Source organism: Ursus maritimus, unplaced genomic scaffold, assembly GCF_017311325.1.
Source record: "Ursus maritimus isolate PB19 unplaced genomic scaffold, ASM1731132v1 scaffold_15, whole genome shotgun sequence".
Lineage (NCBI taxonomy): Eukaryota > Metazoa > Chordata > Mammalia > Carnivora > Ursidae > Ursus > Ursus maritimus.
This window is the reverse complement of record NW_024423897.1, coordinates 27,033,109-27,051,261: the sequence shown is the minus strand read 5'-3', so window position 1 is coordinate 27,051,261 and position 18,153 is coordinate 27,033,109.

Sequence of the window (18,153 nt, the reverse complement as noted above, 5' to 3'; positions counted from 1 at the left end):
TCTCTCAGCTGCAAATACTACAGGAATCTTCTGGAATTACGTCACATTGTCTAGCAATGGAAGGTCTAATGGTGGGATTTCATTATTATAGGAAACCTGTAGAGGAGTCTTTCGACTTAAACCATGGAGTTGGTTGCCCATCTAAGACGTTTGGGCAGGATCCACTGTGCACACACACTGGACTATAAAGTATCAAAATTGTCGTCATATTATGCCAAATTGAAAAAGTAGGAACAGAAAAACGCACGAGCCAGGGGAAATAAACTGTATGAAAATGAACTATTACATTTTAATATGATTGAAATTTAACAAGACTCATCCAAAAAGGGTGGATTTTCACCACAATCTTGGCAACTCAAGGGATGAGAAATAGAAAACAGTGGAGGTAAGACACTATCCTGGGTGTAGCAAAGATGAAAAGACAGTAAAGATTCTGTAATGCATCTTTCACACATGTCCTAAATAATAGCTCACACAGTGAAACTGAATTTTGTTCCATTATGAAATCAGTCAGAAAGGTGAGATCAGAAACCAGTGCTTCAGCTCTAACTTACATCTAATATTTTAGCATTTTCATTTTTATTTTGTATTCACAATCTGGTTTCATTGCACACTACATTGAATACTAATCTCAAAGTGTTTCAAAGTGCTAACTTCACACTTCGAAACAACTAGAGGGACCTGAGACCACAGCAATAATAGCAATAAAAAGAAAAAGCTGCAATTATTTACCTTTCCAGATAACTTACTGTGGGCCAAATACTATGCCAACTCTTTCAAATACATTGTCTTTTGAATTTTCATAAACCTATAAAACTTATTAACATCCTTGCTTTACATAGGAGCACAACCGAGGATCACAGAAGGAATTGCTTAAAGTCACACAACTAATAAGCAGAACCATGATTTTGAACTAGATTATTTAATTCTAAATATAATGCATTTTCTCATTCCATGGAATGAGCCAATAGAAAAGGTTTGGGGAATAACACGGTACATGGCAAAAGCATTAGCTTATAAAATTAATGAAATAAATTAGTCATAACATTGATAACAATACCAGTTAATTAATCCAAATGTTCTGTGTAATTAGCTGATGAAGATTGAGGGCCTCTGCTGAATTTCCCCACACCTTATGTTGCTATCAAACTCAGCTCCATTTTGTTCTTTCAAGTTGACAACAAATAGATCTGCTCGACTTCAAACAGTAATTGTTTTAGGAGGAGTTGTTCTTTGTAGATAATTTTAATTGATATGCTTTCTATTAAAATGCCAATTATACTTGATTTTCATCCTTTATTATTTAAAATAGGTACTGAATAATTTTGTTGCAGATATAAAACCACAAACCTTTAATAAGGTAAATTGCTTACGGAGTTTCTGCTTAATTAGTTCAGTCTCTAGCTGTCATTCCTAATTAGATAACTAAATTTCCTACATTTAGAAAATATCACATTTGGTATAAACTTAACACTGACAGCCATTAGTTTAATATCCCATGGCTACATTTGTGGATTCATTTAACAAAAACTTGGCTTTACATTTGTTTCACTCATATTTTAATTTCAACACATGCTACATTATTACTTTTCTTTATCTTTCTCTGTCAATTTATAGTTGATTCAAAATAATCTTTTGAGATATGATTATTTTAAAAATTAAATAAAGTTGATTGTTAGTGATTAGGTTTATTTTTTTTATCTTTATCATATAATCAAAAATCTTATAAAAATCTCTTCCCTTTTTATTTGGAAAGAGGTGCAAAGGAGACTGCAGAGATGAATGTAGCCCACACTCTAGATCTCAATGTAGAAGAGCTACATTAGGTTAAAAGCAACTCATATTAGGCGATGTGGAAAAGGGGTGCCTGGGTGGCTTGGTCAGTTAAACGTTTGTCTTCAGCTCAGGTCACGATCTCATGGTCCTGGGATGGAGCGCCACAACAGGCTCCCTATTGGGAGCTTGCTTCTCCCTCTGCCTGCTGCTCCCCCTGCCTGTGCTCTCTCTCTTGCTTGCTCTCTCTGACAAAGAAATAAATAAAATCTTAAAAAAAAAAAGAATAGGAAGGGTAAAGTTTAAATGAACTTGAACAATTGTATTTATTGATAGTTTCCCAAAGACACAAAGGTTGGACAATTTTGCAATATATGATGTACATATTAAAGAATATTCAAAGACCACAGGAAAGGTAAAACATTAGGGTGATCCCCTTAGCAATTCTGCATCTACTACTTCTCTGGGCATGTGGCCAGACTACATTTCCCAGACTCCCTGGCATTTAGAGGAGCCAAATGACCAGTCCTCCTGAATGGGTTTAGGCAGCAGTGATTTGTATCACTTCCTGCCCGAGATGGTTAACATCAATTCTCCTCGTTCTCAGTCTCCTCCTGATGCAGAAGATTCAGAGAAGAGCCATGACAGTTCAGAATAGGGCAGAGACACCAGATGGCAAAGAGGTGAGTTTCTGCACAACTTCCTGATGTGAAAAATGAACCCCCTGCCACTTCCACGGCCCCGCTCCCACCGACTACACTGACTGATAGGAGGGAGACATCCACCTTTATTTAAGTGTGAGATTTGAGTTATTTATTGGAGCCGTTAGTCTACTCCGAGTTACAACAGCAAATTTATAGGAAGCACATTGCAAAGACCAGCCAGTAACAAACAGACCGTACAGACCATACAGGTTAAATGAAGCAACTCTACAGATAAGTAAAAAACAAAGCGAAACAAAGACCTAAAGTGAACACCATGATGCGGAACTATAAACCAAGTACCCAGTGTATGCTGTCTCTTGAAAGACGCTTGCAGATAGTGTCTTACAGATGATGTCAAAAGCTAAGATCAATTATGCCAAAATTCACTGTAAAAGTTACACATTTAAGGATCTCCCATAATAGAAAACACGTAAATTCCACAGGCCTTCATTTTTTGCTGTTTCTAACAATTGTACACAAACACTACGGAGTCCGCAATAAATGGGTACACTTAAGTTTAGATTACAGTAGAAGATGCATTTTATTGCTACTCACCTGCCTACCGCCATCCCTTTTCATCATCCGTTTCCCAGATAAAATTAGTAATAAAAAAAAATTTGTGGTGAAAAACTTGCAACATTATGACAAAAATAGAATCATGGGAATAGAAAGAGGAGGAAAAAAATTGAAGCCATATTTTTATGTTCACATAAATAAAGAAGGTCACCCATTAAGTATGCCACCAGTATATCTGCAAGTCTGATATTAGGACTAACCAGTAGTAATCATTTCACCTGTTTCCTCTTCAGGATCTTCAGTTCCATGCTTCAACGAGACCCTCCAAATGCGTTGGATTTATTTTAGTTGATACCATTAGGAGAGATATTCACTTTTCCCCCCCTTTTTTTCTGTAGGGTTTTCTGTAAAAAATCATCCGTGCCTTTCTAATGATCTGACACGTTTCCTCCTGTTTGTCTGGATTCCCATTCCTTCCCAGGTTCCTAGTATGCAGGTAACTCAAATGTTTGAGATGGAGTGGGAGAGTCAGACACAGTCATGGGTAGTCTTCATTTCTAAACCCCATTTCATCAAACACATGGCTTTAACCTGCCTATAATAACTTTACGCCTCCTTTCCTTCTTACAGAGTGCCCAAAAGCATATTGAAAGTCCAGACTTTCTTTCCTCCATCTTTCTTTATGCATTTCAAGGATATTTGCTTTACCTAAAGCTTCTCTTAGACTCTAGACTTAAGCTCTAGATTCTTAACCCTCATAATTCTGAAAATGAAAAACTCAGGAGTGTTTAAAGAATAAAAACATACATGGGGATGAATTGTGGTGTGTTAGTATCTGCTAGGGCACACAATATCTTGAGTGGTAATGACTGTAGACTAAGTAAATATTTATTCTAAGTTAAGACATGCTAAATTAATATGTTTATGCTTTTTTATTGTTTCATGTTTTTTTCCATTACAAAAATAATTTGTCATAATTTAAGATACATTACATGTGTATTAAAGATTTTTCTTACAAAAAATTATGAACAATTAATAAAATGCTAATGAGTCTATTTGTTTGACATTTTCTTTATGTTAGGAATCTCCCACTGAATGTAAACATACCTTTAAAATAGGAGCAAGAAATTTTTAGCTAACATTATGTTTTGTACCCAGCAGTCAAAGCTATCAGAATAAAATATGGTAGAATGTTCTATTGGCCAATTGTGAACAAAGATAAAATTGAAATAACCAGATTTATCATAAGCGTGACATAGCAAACCATGTCGAAAAACAAAACAAAATGAAACAAAACAAGATTATTCTTTCTGGCCATTATCTTGTTTTGTGATCTGAAAACGTTATTCCTACTTACCCTAAGCTTTAAAGGAATAAAAATATAATTATGTAATATTTCCATCTTTGATTCTCTGTCACTTATTTATCTACAGAAACAAATGTTTGCTTATCCCATATTAGTATGGAGATTTAATTGAGAATGGATAAGATCTGCAACATGTGTTGTAATGAATAGCTTATAAATTAACTAGTAACTTTATTCAACGATTTTAAATATGAGTCCTTCAATTTCAGATTGCATAGTGTCCTTATCTGTTTAAGGGGAAAGAGTATAATGAAGTTTTCTTTCAGGGTTAAGATTGAAAGTTTACAGAGGAAGAAACTTTATATACTCTTGTATTCCTCGTTCTATAGCATCAGAATAACTAAAATTAATATGTAACTAAAATTAGATCAAAATAAAAGAAAGAAAATATAATACAAATCCAGATGATGTAATGAGACACCAGATAAAGCAAAGATGTTTTTCCTCCTGAATTACTTTAGCTGTTTAACGCCCCCACCTTTCACTTGTCTTTAAAGTAAATATTGAAATATGCCTAATATAATGGAAATATATGTCATTTATTTTTCTTAAACCAATTCCAAACTGAAGGAAATTTTCAAAATTACTTGGCATGCATTGTTTGCAATGAAGATGCAGAAAGTCAAAACCAGAACTTAACTCTGATTTTTCTGATAAAGCAATGTCTTTGGCAACGTTGCATATGGCCTTTGTTCCTGAGGACTTCATTCTTAACAATCAATCCTTTTGTGAAACTGGCTCCCTTCCGCAAGCACATCAGGATGACCACCCTCTGTACCCCTTGGAAACATCTTTAGATTCAGAAGGATAGATTATGCCCAGGAAATACATACATCATGTCTATGCCAATCATTAGTACAAAGAAAGGACTAACATCTCTAACTCAGAAAGTAAAGTTCTTATCATAAAAATAATACATCTATATATGTATTTAGTTATAGTTCTTCTTCCTCAAAATACTGAATAAATAAAGTCAGGATTATTAGTAAGCATTCAAGGAGGGAAATGAGGTATATTCTTAAATTGACTTTTTTATGCATAATAACAAACCAAATTACAGTTGTAAAAAAGAGGAAAAAATATAAATGTGACTGAGGAAGGAAAAGGATTTTGATTATTTAAATTAACAGTGTTTGCTTTATAAGAAGTTTGAAATTTTCTTAAAAATGGAAAAAAAAAAAAAACTCTGGTAAACCTTAGAATTTCACACACCATCTTTATAGTAACATTTACTTTAAAATTTTGTGTGAAACTACCACAATTTGGCATCATGACCACCGCTTGTCAGAGTCTATTCCAAGACCAGCCACTTACACCTGGTTCACATAAGAGAAAAAAGATCAATCTTGGGTGTTCCTTCCCTTGGTGTTGTGTTTCCTTTTCTTAAAGATAAATCTCCTGCTCGTTGTAAGTAGGGTGACTTTATTGAAGCGATGAGTATTTGGTGGACCTTAGGTTTTAATACAAGCATTAAAAGTCAAAATATATATTACAAGCAACGAAAACCATCTGATGATTATTTTAAGATCACATTTCTTTGAGAACTGAACAAAAACATAGAGCACTTTTATTGTTAATAATTATCACAATAATAATTTCCTCACCTTTCTAGATTACTTTTTCCAAGAACTTTATGAAATCTATGTGCAAAAGGCAACAAATTAGACGATGATTTACATAAAAACACCTATATAATGTACATAAAAATACCTAAAGTACTTTTTAAAAAGTTAATGCTTGTGCCAACTGCTGATAGTTGGTTAATACATAAAATAAAAATAATCAAGTCCTAATGCACTGATATCAGATTTTTTTACATTCCCTACTAGACAAATATGATTAACTATCAAATTTCCAACTTCCAAAGACCACATAGGATTAAAGGCTGCAAATCAATTGACTTATTGCAATTTAAAGTTTCACTTTAAGTTTTACTTTTAATTTATTTTAAAAATAGCATCATCCTCACATTCTTCTGAAATCACTGTATAATTAAAGTCTTCACATTTCAAAAGGAGAATAATTTTCTTTATTAATAATCATTTGGCTAGGAACTATTATGGTTCTGAATATTCTTGGACATAATTTGGCAACTTTTGCAAAAAAAAATGGCTTTCAGGTGAGTAATGAATATCTGTGATCATTTACTAGCTATCTTTCTTCTGTACAATTTTTTTTAAAAAAAGAACAGTATACATTTGACAGTGTTAAGATACCCATGTGTGTGTTTAATGTGTGTAAACAACTTTTTATATATGTGTGTAATATATATGATCCATGTTAAACCTCTTGCCATTTCAGTGAAATGCAAAAAAAAAGTGCATTGTTACTTTGAAAAGAAGATATGCATGAAAACAAGGTACAAAACCATATATACTAATATGTTAAGAATCATTAGATGGGGGCCATGTGACTGTGTGTTCATCTTTGCTTCTTTCTATTTCAGTGTCAATATTTCTTGTATTTTAAGAACAGATCCTGGAGAGGGGCGCCTGGGTGGCTCAGTCGTTAAGTGTCTGCCTCCGGCTCAGGGCATGATCCTGGCGTTATGGGATCGAGCCCCACATCAGGCTCCTCCGAGATGAGCCTGCTTCTTCCTCTCCCACTCCCCGTGCCTGTGTTCCCTCTCTCGCTGGCTGTCTTTCTCTCTGTCAAATAAATAAATAAAATCTTAAAAAAAAAAAAAAAAAAAGAACAGATCCTGGAGAAACATTGAACACATCACATCAGGACGCTGAATGTGTGTTTAAAAGGCAGTGAGGAACTTGACAACGTATGGATGAGAAGCAGGTGACTTTTCTGGGGCAATCAGGCGTCTTTTGCCCGTGAACTGCAGGATATAAGTTGCACATGACCTGAAGAGAAGATGGAATCAGGGAACATTTTTAGTGAGAAAGCAGCAGTTGGAAACAGGCTCCCTTGGGATAAACTACGAGGTTTTACATGAACGACATGAGGTAACAGGGTTTGGTCTAAAGGGTTACGAATAATACGCCACGGTGGAAATGTTTAATAACAATATACTTTCACGTTGGGAGGATATAACTTGAGGATCTTGTTGTAGTGGGGATGATGATTGTTTTGTCCCGCTTTATGGATATTATTTATTTGATACCCCCTGTGTGTGGTCAAAAGCCTGTACAGGAATGTATCACACTTGAACCTATACTGATTCTTAATGGGGCCAAATGTGATGGGGAAAGAATGGCAAGGTGAAATACACTTTTTGATTTCTTAAATTATTTAAACAAGTATTCGATAGAGCAATTTCACAAAATCACAACTATGAATTACAGACCAAGTTTCTTTATTTCAACAAAAAGTTTGTATAGATTTACTATAACATAATGATTAGAAGGTAAAAATAATAATGATTCACATTTCTATAACATGTTATTTTGTTTTCTGTAACAAAACCTAACTTAAAAGTTAATAGTATCAGTAAGGTATTTATAAAATGAACTCTTTGTGCTCTAAAGAACACTGTTTTCTTCCACCTTTGGTTTTAGAGGGCTAATTCAGAAATTTAGTCCAGAAAAACTACTGTAAAATGTGCATATATTGTGTATATTTAAAATGTTGTCAGTTCTGTGTAAACTACTGCAACATAAAATGACCACGACAAAACTTAAGGTAAATTGTTGGTCTAGAGTAAAGGCTATTTTGAGTTCCGCAAATATGTACCGTGTGTCTGAGCTCAACTTTTGATCTACTTTTTCTATACAAGTTGTATTTAACATCTTTGATCTCCGAGTTAGTGATCTAATCCGCTGTATAACTTAGCTTTTATTGATCTGTTCTCATGCTAAGCAAATCAAGTCTCACTTTTATGGGGTAGATTGAAAAAGATAGTAAACCTGCCTCTGAGACAGCAGTTTAAGTCTGTGCAATAACAGTGAAAGCAAGAGATAAGACTTTTATTACACTGCCAAACTTCACGTGAACTCAAAGTGTCATTAAATAGGTATGTGTCATTTGCCACAGATATTTATTTTACTAGAGAGCATGGTTACCACCCATTTGGAAGCAATGTGCTGTATTTTCTACTGTCGTAGACTATATTGCTTGTCCAGGTCCCTACATTTATCGTGAAATGCGGTGCATAGCACAGCAGCCTTTCTGAATGAATTATTTATTCTGATTGAGCACTGTCTGCATCTCCTGCTTTTTTTTTTCCTTTTAATCTAATATCAAGAGCAACAGAGAAGGGGTTTATGTTGGGTTGCCTTTGTAAAGTTTGATTTTTAAGAACAGGTTCAAGGGAACAAAATTGACTACCTTCAGTTGTCCCTGTAATAGTCCTGCTGTTCCAAGTGAGAGCTTATCAAAAACTGGCAGAAGGTGATGTAAACGTTGGAGCTCAACTAACTATATCGACAGATGGTCACTTGCGCTCGGAAGGACACTTTCTGTTAGAGCTGGAACTAAGGATTCAGAGTAAGGAGCAGACATAGTGGTAGTGTGAAGGTATGATGGACTGTAATAATGGAAACAAAGACTTACGTGCATAGTGTTTTATGTCCCTGTTTATGAGTTTACTCTAAAAAATTAGAATACAGTATTAACAAATCCTATTACACCGTCATAAAGCAGTACCTGTTATTACATGGTATGTAGCACACACAGAAAATTGCAGAAAAGAACATAACTTTTATCACAACTCCAAAATTCTGAGAAAACCAGCCTTAGAAATTTAATGTTTCAATTTGTTAATTTCTGGTAGATTTTTAAAATTAAAATTATTAAATTGGTAAAATATTAAATATTTGTTTCAATTTTTCAGTTTAATATTTACTTCTTTAAACATACATCTAAAGCTTTATAATATCCTATCATACAGACACTATAATTTACTTTATCATTCACTTAATGTTGACCATTTTGGTTTTTTTCAAGAGAAATACTGCTTTAAACATTATTGTGCCAACTCCAACTTTCCTTCAAGTTTTTTTTTTTGTTTGTTTTTTGTTTTTTGTTTTTTATTTTACCTTAGCTCAGATTTTTGAAATAAAATTACCGGACTGAAGAGTATACACATTTTGATACATTTTGCCAAATTGCTTTCTGGAAAAGTGATGTTGTTAATTCCTTTAATCATTTGCCCATCTGATTCTACCTTCTCTGTTTTCCACATAATTGATTAAGACTCTCTTCACTTGATAAACAGAGGGCAGTAATTTATTTTCGTTAACATTTTCTCATCAATATCAAGCTGAATATTTTTCATATGCTCATTAGTTACTTTTATTTTTGTGTGTGTGAATTTTTTTGTTATCTACTAGAATCTCAGTATCATAACAATTTTTTTAGTTACTTTTATTTTAAGAATTTTTTATTGTAGGGTTACCTGGCTGGCTCAGTTGGTTAAGCGTCTGCCTTTGGCTCAGGTTATGATCCCAGGGTCCTGGGATTGAGCCCTGTTTCAGGCTCTCTGCTCAGTGGGGAGCCTGCTTCTCCCTCTCCCTCTGCTGCTTCCCCTGTTTTTGCTTTCTCTCTCTCTCTCACTCTCTGTTAAATAAATAAAATCTTTGAAAAAAAAAGAATTTTTATTGTATTCTTTAATTTGTTTCAAATGTTTTACATTTTTATATTTGCCATTCATTTTATAGTAAAATACATGTTTATATTTGATGACCAGAAGTTTAAATATCTATAATTGTAATGAACAATACGATGTTTCCTTTTGTTTTAACATTCAAGCTCAGCAAGTGCTTCTGCATCCTAAAAGCAATGGATGTTATGCTATATTTTTCTAGCTTTTATGCTTTGTTTTTCCCGTTAAGTTATATGATGTGATTTCAGTTTATTTTGTTGTATTGTTTGAGGTATGGATTCAAATTAGTTTGGATATTCAAAGAGCTGACCAATTTCTTGGTGCTATTTATTAAATAAGAGTATTGACAGCAACTTAGTAACTATGGTCAAAATATCATTTGTATATCAGTTTTCTATTTATTATTACATTAAAAAATTCCCATTACTTTTGGTCTTCAAAACCATCTTTTTTAAAAACTATTTTTAAAGATTTTATCTATTTATTTGAGAGAAAGAGAATGAGCAGGGGGAGAGGGAGAGAGAGAAGCAGACTCTCCACTGAGCAGAGAGCCTGATGCAGGGCTTGATCTCAGGACCCCAGGATCATAACCTGAGCCGAAGGCAAACACTAAACCGATTAAGCCACCCAGGTGCCCAGGCTCTTAGCGATTTTTATTTTTTATGTTTTTTTTAATTATATGTTTTATGTAATTATTTATATAATTTAGCTACTAACTTGGATTGTAATAGGTATTGTATATATCTTTCTTTTTATTTTGATTAATTCATATAGATGTGTTCATTTTTGCGTTACCAAATATATTCACCATTCTTTTAAATAGACTATGTCATATCTGCCAAAAAAGGTTTGGTAAATATGTACTTCTGTTTTCTACCTGTGTTTTATAGTTTGGATTTTTATCTTAAAATATTTTTACTGTTGCTAAAAATAAAAGTCAGTTCTGAAACAAATTTTTGATGACTCAATTTAAAAATTTTCTAAGCTCTTTGATATGAAAGTAATAATTGTATTTAATCTTTGTTATGAGTTTGATGGCAACAAGAGCTGAGGACTCTAACTCAGGAAAACAACGGTTTTACTTAAAAACTATGTTATATCCAACTCAATGCAGCTTAAAATCTTTTAATATTTATAGCTCCCATAGCTAAAAAGTCTAAAGGAATGAACTTGGACCCTTGGCTGGATCCAACATTTAAATAAGGTTAATCTCTAGCTTTTGTGGGACCTCTGGGCTCTGATATCCACTTGCTGTATTCCCAAGCCAGATAGCCGTGCTAGGCTGCTGATTAGCTCCGAGAGGAAGTAGTACCCTTACTAGGAAGCCTGAGTAGAAGAGCCTGGTGCGACAGAAGACAAATCACTCGATCCTAGCCTCTTCGGGGTGGGCTGGTTCCAATAAGAAAGGGAGACAGAATCCACAAAACAAAGAAGGTCTGCTTTCTTCCCATTGCATTTCTCCAAGACTCTTTGAGTTAAATATTTCCTTTGTCTCAAACTGGTGACAAAATCCTTGGTAAGTTCCACCACACTGACATGCCACAGGAAATAGAATTCAAATTCAAGACTCAATCTGAAGATAGTTTGAGCAGAAGTAACCTTCAAACTTTCTACTTACGCGACTTTCTGCTTGCCAATAAATTGTATATCAGAAATACATTATTCTGCAAAGAAAGTTCAAGAGAAGAAGCTTTTGCAAAATAACTTGTAGTTTACCAATTATGTCTATAACATTAATTATAAGGTCATAAGTTCTTGAAATGTGTCTCTCCAATATAGTAAAAAATATCTGCCAAGGAAGCCAACCTAAATAATTTCTCCCTATTGAAGAATGACTTCTTCGTTCTGGGGGAAAAAAAAAATCTTTGCATTTAATCAAAGTAATTTTAGACTTGTTTTTGTGAAGAAAATAATCTGCTATTAATATAAAATAATTGTAAAAATCAAAATTCTTATTTGGTTAACCTGGCATATATGCAATCAAAGAAAACGAGGAGTTGGTCAAACAGAGGAATAGCAGTTGCTGATGAGAAATGGAATTGCAATCAGTTACTCTATAACCTTCCTGCTTCGAAATATGGAAGGTATTGGAAATGCTAGAAGTAGATGGTGCCATTTGACAGAGGTATGTCTTTGGTATTATTGCTGGTTATTAAAATATCCATAATTCTCCCCACTTCCATAAAGAAACAAAATCTATTTTTCCATTCCCTGAGTCTGGATTAGCCATGAGACTTGTTTGGGCCAAAGGGATTATCTAAGTAAACAGAGGTTTGAAACACATTTGTTCATTGAGACCTTTGCTTTTGCTCTTCAAACCCTGCTACAGCTATGTGCATGAGTTCTAGCTAGCCTGCTGGATCATGAGAGATACGTGGCCTGGTTACCCCTATCACCCCAACCAGCAGCTGGACTGTTTGCAGACGTGTGTAAGTAAGGCCATCTTAGACTATCCAAGCACTAGCTGAGCTGCCAGCAGACAGTGGACACATGAGAAAGCCCAGCTGAAATGAGCTTAGTACAGTTCTGATTAGCATAATCACCCAGTTGTCTTACAGATCCACAAGCAACAAATGTTAGAAGTTTCAAGTCACTAAATTATGGATGGTTTTTTTTATGCACTATTAGATAACGGATAGAACTCATCTTGTTTTTTTTTTTAAAGATTTTATTTATTTATTCAACAGAGATAGAGACAGCCAGCGAGAGAGGGAACACAAGCAGGGGGAGTGGGAGAGGAAGAAGCAGGCTCATAGCGGAGGAGCCTGATGTGGGGCTCGATTCCATAACGCTGGGATCACGCCCTGAGCCAAAGGCAGACGCTTAACCGCTGTGCCACCCAGGCGCCCCAGAACTCACCTTGTTTTAAGTAGCAAACCAGAGAGATTATTTCAAGGGTACCTGGAATGATTTTTCAAGCATGAAGTACTTCTTTTGCTCAATTACCGAATAAGCCACATTGCAAAAAAACTCTAGGACAAGAGCTTTTTAATGGAATAAATCCCATTGCAGCCTCCACCAGTAAAGTCTTCTCTTCCACATAAATAATCCATACTTTCTCATGGACAGAGCTAAATCACTCTTTCTTCTGAATTTCCAAATGTTATTTGCCCTATAAACAGCACTGAGAATTTTGGTTCTTTTGTGTTTAGTAAAGCAAGTTAAGGACATAAGAATTTAGTCTTATCTTTTCTTTGACATTTTCCAACTTAAGATAGGTGACTTTAAACAAATACTAGAGGCTGATAATTATTGATAAGGTAAGTTTTCTTTTATTCTTATAATAGGAAAGTATTCTAAATATCAAAACAGATACAGTGGTTGCATGTTATATACAATGAGTTTCATGCCATCTTATATTTCTTTGAAAGGAAACAGTAAAACCTTATTTGTATAATGTGACATGAATTGTTTCTAAGAGACAATTTTTTAAAAGATTTTATTTATTTATTTGACAGAGAGAGACAGCAAGAGAGGGAACACCAGTAGAGGGGAGCTGGAGAGGGAGAAGCAGGCTCCCCACTGAGCAGGGAGCCCCACATGGGCCATGATCCCAGGACGCTGGGATCATGACCTGTGCTGAAGGTAGATGCTTAACGACTGATCCACCCAGACGCCCCTAAAACACAATTTTCTAAGTAAACAAGAAGTGTATTTAAGAAAAAAAGAATTCTCTCTCAGCTTTTATTGTTAACAGCCAGTTCATAGATGTCATGACATTCAGCCATCGGTCACAGGTAATAAACTTATATTCAATACTTTCTATTAAATAAAATGTTGAAAGTAAATTTGAAATACTCCCCATCATAAAAAAATTAGGGATAATTGAATTTAATATCAATTGTCCTTTAGAAATCTTATAAGATGATGACTTAGTATCTCACATACTATGTTATTTAAATTACTGTATTTCCAAGTAACAAACCATGCTTAAAAATCTAGAACTGGTTTTCCTGACTCACGGCAAATTATTTTTTTAAATATTCAGATACCATTAGTAATATTTTAATTATTATTTCCCTATATGATAATTTCAAGTTAGAGACACATATATATGTATATATACATATGTGTACATAAGTATGCATGTATATACATATGAATATACATATACATATAGATATATACTAGATATGTATATAGCTATCTTAGAACCTTTATATGCTCAAGGCAATATTTGCTCAGTGAAATGAATCAGTTACTTTTCCTTCATTTCCTTCCGGCTGGAAAAATTTTAAGCATTGCAATTATCTGTTTTTTTTTTACTTCACAAGTGGTGCCATTTAGAAATAATTGCAGATGCATTTTTCCAATTGTTCTACTTCTATGGCAACAATGGAATGCATTTATTTTTATACAATTATTGAAGTTTTAAAATTTATCACCATATACTTTTCAAGACTGTAGAGAATTTCTAATATTTATTACTGCATTATAAATATTACATTTTCTCTCAAATCTAATTTATTTTAAAATTTAAGTTAGTTACAGGTTTCTCTAATTTTATATGTGTAGATTTGAATCTACAGATATTTTTATGTTACCTGCCTATCATTCTACGTATTTATTGGCTTAAGTTTATATTCATTTATTCCACTAGAATTCCCCCTCCCCACCTTTCCACTCCACTTTTTTTTTTTAGATATGTCTTTTTTCTTCAGAATTCCCTTGTTCTTTTTCTAACAGCTTAAGTACAATATTTTAGTTCATTATTTTCTCTTTTCCCACGAGTGAAAACATTGTTGCCAGTGACTCAATCACTTCTGAAAGGACAGCGCACTAGACTAGAATCAACCCATCTGCGGTGCCTACTGCATTTTTCTCCTTCTTGTCAGAAATACTATTAGGCTTTTACTTTTAAATTGCAATATTTGTTTTAGATTTTTAAACTTCTAAAAATCTTTTCCTGACTTTACTCTTCAGTATTTGAGTCATTCCTTTATTTTAGGATACATTCTGCATTGTCTCCTATTAGAAACAATACACTTACATGAGCTAGAAACAATAGCAAAAGTATCATACACTATCATCTTGGCTTATATTGGGTAATTTAATAACTACAGTCTTATATGGTAGAGAGCAGAACCTTGAAAGAATAGGAAAGAGGATAGGCAAATTTTGGAGGGGTGAGGAAAATGATATATATAAGTTTGATACACACATTACGTGCCTATGAAATATACAGAGGAAAGAGGCTTTTGTACCTCATAAGGGAAAAGAAAGTAGAAAAGCAATGTGGGTACTAATGAATAAGTGCACTCATTTTATAATTTTGCATATTTTGCAAGCCAATAAACCTATGTACTAGGTTATGCTGTAAGGGAATTGTGCTGTGACAATGGCCTTCCATCTGTAGACTATCCTGCAGTCTGAGGCTATAAAAGGATAGATTAAAATATTAATAGATTAATACATTTTTCAGTATTACCCTACACATTTATCCACTCATTTATCCTCATATCAAAAGCATACATTAAAATGGTCACCAAAGTTATGTCTCTCAAGAGTAAGACTATTGAAAGTGACTTATCTGGGCATCCAAAGTGTAAAGGAAAACCTTCCTAACCATTGAATGTACAAACTGTTCTTTGTGCCTGCCTGCCGCTATTGGATCAGCAATAAAAGTGTCTGGCAACACGAGGTCTAGTTACTTTTATTAATCAGTCATAAAGAACTTTCAGTGCTTCTGAAACTTGACAAGACACTTATAAGTTACAAAATTAATTGGACTTCATGCTTTTTAAAGCAAATATTATGTTGTGTATCTTTTTTCTTAAAGATTTATTTATTTATGAGAGAGAGAGAGAGAGAGAGAACGTGATGAGAGGGAGGAGGCGCAGAGGAAAAGGGAGACAAGCAGACTCCCTGATGAGCAGGAAGCCTGACGTGGGGCTCAATTCCGGGACGCTGAGACCATGACCTGAGCTGAAATCAAGAGTTGGATGCTCAACCACCTAAGCCACCCAGGCGCCCCTCTATTGTGTATCTTAACCCCCTATAAGCAGTCTGTCTTCTTTAATTACTACAATAACAATGTATAGTGATGGCAAAACAGACAGCACAAATTAAGAGAAAAATGAAAATATTTTATTTCAATAGTGAAATGGAGTTTCATTTCAAACTTATAAAGGCTATTGAAAGTGACAAGTTTTAGTTTATAATAATGTTGTAGCTAGATCAATATAGTAATTTTAATTTTAAGGACACTTTAAGGACTTCAATGAATTAGTTTGCAAATAAATCCTGAGAAGTGTAGAAGTCTCATCTCTATTTCAAAAGGGGTGATAGAATACAATTCTTTCTTTTTTTTTTTAAGATTTTATTTATTTATTTGACAGAGAGAGAGAGCCAGCGAGAGAGGGAACACAAGCAGGGGGAGTGGGAGAGGAAGAAGCAGGCTCCCAGCACTCCCAGCAGAGCAGGGAGCCTGATGCGGGGCTCGATCCCAGCATCCTGGGATCACACCCTGAGCCGAAGGCAGGTGCTTAACAACTGAGCCACCCAGGCAGCCCACAAAACAATTATTTCTAAACCAGACTTAACTATGGGATTTTCTCAAAATTCAGTACATTCATTTATTTCTCTATAAAACTACTTAGTGACCTTTTTTTCACCATCTCCAGAAAAGAGTTATGTCAAGAATTGTGGGATTCAGAGGGATTAATAATCTGTACATTGATAAACCTGGGAGGAGATGATTGTCCATCCATCCATCCAGTCACCTATCTGTACATCTATGTTATAAGAATATTAAAACTTTGGTTTAAAATTAGCAGCCAATAGCGACTCCTGGTTGGCTCAGGAGGTTGAGCGACCAACTCTTGATTTTGGCTCAGGTCATGATCTCAGGGTCGTGGAACTTGCTGTGTTTCAGGCTCTGTGCTCAGCGTGGAGTCTGCTTGTCCCTCGCCCTCTGTTCATGCCCTCTCTCTCTTTCAAATAAATAAATAAAATCTTAAAAAAATAAAATAAAATTAGCAGCCTACAGGTTGAAACAGTAAATATCAAGGCATTTTTGAGCAAATATCAAGGCAATCTTTCCAGCATTTGCCTGATTTGTGGGTAAATTGCCAATAATTCCAGCTGAATGATTTCATTCTGATAATAGCATATTTTTATATTCAGCTGTCAAAGATCCTATTCACAGAGTTGTGTATGTTTTCTCCCCTTCCTTAAATGTAAACTCCATGAGAACTGACTCCATATGTTCAGTCGGTGGCTGTGTTCTCAGTACCTTGCCCACTGGCTGGCACTCGGTAGGTATTCAGTAGATAGCGAGTGCATGTGCAAATGCATGAAGATATTTCTCAATTTTCATAGGCATACTTTGTTTTTTAATTTTTACTTCTGAAGGGGCTTTTTTGAAAAGAGTAATAATAATACAAAACCTAAGTGCCATTCTGAGAATTGCTTTGTTGAAAACTGGAGTAAGAATGTCAAATAGAGGAAATCCACACTTCTTTTTATAGTGTTTTACAAACCTAATATTAAGTGGTAAACATGTTTTGATAACTTTGTTTTATTAGGTCTATTAGAAATTATCTCAATTCCTTTAATATTTGCTGCTTTAGCCTAGATTACATTAAATAGTATTCTTGTATTAATATTTACAAAGTAAAATTGTTTATCCCTTAATTGCATTTCAGTAACTTCCAGATCATGAAGATACACACATGCATTGTGTGTGTGTGTGTGTGTGTGTGTAAAAGAAACTGCTGAGTGACTTTAATAAAAATTATTTCCAATTACATAAGTTAGGGAAAGTTTATATTACATCATTTTCCAGAAATGACAGTGATTTAGCTGTGTATTCTCTTGAAAAGTAACACATACTATTTAAACATTAAAGAGGAAAAATGAAAAGAAAAAAAATGGGCTTGATAGTTGTGTGGAAGAAAAATCAGCACATTTAATACGTAGGTGTATTTATTTCATCACTACAAATGTTAGCATTTACAGGAAGAGTTTGTATATTTTTCAGTTTTGCTCAGCCTAACTCCTATAAATCAAGGGGAAATTAACATCAGGACATGATAAAGGAGCCAAGACAAAATTGAAATCACTATAGTCTATACTTTACCTTTCACCACCATGGTCCCATTTTATGGGTCTCATCTAGACCAAGGAAATGGGAAGCTTTGAAAGGACTTCTGAGATGACTTAGTTTTACCCTTAAAATATTTTTTAAATGAGATTACTGAAGCCCAGAGTTCATGTGACATGTCAAAGTCACAAAGTTA